The sequence below is a fragment of the Adiantum capillus-veneris genome, chromosome 11, assembly GCF_014529385.1.
Source record: "Adiantum capillus-veneris isolate H3 chromosome 11, ASM1452938v2, whole genome shotgun sequence".
NCBI lineage: Eukaryota > Viridiplantae > Streptophyta > Polypodiopsida > Polypodiales > Pteridaceae > Adiantum > Adiantum capillus-veneris.
This window is the reverse complement of record NC_140941.1, coordinates 150,991,696-150,993,060: the sequence shown is the minus strand read 5'-3', so window position 1 is coordinate 150,993,060 and position 1,365 is coordinate 150,991,696. Positions and strand designations below refer to the sequence as shown.

Sequence of the window (1,365 nt, the reverse complement as noted above, 5' to 3'; positions counted from 1 at the left end):
TCTAACATATCTGTTGTCTTGACTATATGGATGCAGGTGAGAATTCTATCTTGGCTTAAAAAGGTTTAGCAGGCTGTAGTCAGACTTTGAAAACACTTGATGATTCAACTGGGATAGTTCATATACCTTTGTAAAAACTCATTTGGAATGATACCTCATTCTTATTATGTTGTACAATTATGAGTCAAAGACTGAGTTGTTTATGTACAAATCTTTGCCTAAACATCTATAGCCAATTGTCTTTTGAACGTCTTGTTATTTGGTGTGTATTTATTAAAATTAAGACAGCCACACACACACACACACACACACACACACACACACACACACACACACACACACACACACACACACACACACAGAGATGCCCGTGTGAGATCACGTGCAAAGAGAGAGGAAGAAAGAAAGCAAGAGAGAGAGAGAGAGGAGTTTGCTCGCAGGTGAAAGAGTGAGGAAAGGTAGCTGGCAAGCTTGCTTTTGTGTGTAGCTATGGTGACCATTGTAGCAAGATCTTCATCCATGTTGTCTTTGCATAGTGTCGCCCTATACTCGTCCCCTTCATCATCATCCTTTTCCTTGAAGTCGTGCCCCTCTCTCTCCTTCACCCCCTCCAGTGGTTTTTGCCTTATTTGCATGGTCACCAAGAAGGTCTCTGCCTGATCCTCCGAAAAGATGTCGTGGCTTTTTGGGATTAGGGGAGGTGGCAACCTTGTCGATCTTGAATGGCTCGATGGATTACTTTTCAATGACTATGGATTTAATCCCCTCCAACTTGGAAAGGATACAACTACCAACAAAGGTGGAAATCTTTGTGGGGCAAGTACGGAGGCGTAGTCCCCTAGTTCCAAGTTGGAGGTCAACCTAGAGCAGTTGCTCCATTCTCTTTTGGAAAGTTGATACGATGGTTTGAGAGCACGATATGGGTTGACTTCTTCAACACCGGTACCCAATCTTTGCTAGAGTTTTAGTTTGCTCGGAAAATCTCGCTCGGGCTATGGTAAGACTCCCATTGCCACCACCTAAAAGTATCCCTAATGCATTTACCTTGTTCTTTGATGGAGCTTTTCCACAAGAAAAGCAGGGGGAGGGCTAGTGTTGCTCAACCCAAGTGGAGAGGTGGTCATGAAAGAGAAGGTTAATCTACCAAGTTCAACTAGCAACAATGAAGCGGAATATGACACACTACTTCATGGTTTAAAGATGTGCATTGGCCAAGGTATACGACGTCTCATGGGAAAGGGGGATGCACTTCTCATTTTGAAGCAGATTTTAGGCATTTGGGCATGCAAAAATGAAAGACTAAGGACAAAAGCTCATGCCATTCATAGGTTGTTTAACATTAGGAAAAATTTGGACTCACAAAGG

At 42.9% G+C, this 1,365-nt stretch overlaps 1 pseudogene; it reads left to right on the top strand.

Moving 5' to 3' along the window:
* The first annotated feature begins 489 nt into the window (after nt 1-489).
* LOC147448225 (chlorophyll a-b binding protein CP24 10A, chloroplastic-like) lies at nt 490-968 on the top strand (annotated as a pseudogene).
* Nucleotides 969-1,365: the final 397 nt, after the last annotated feature.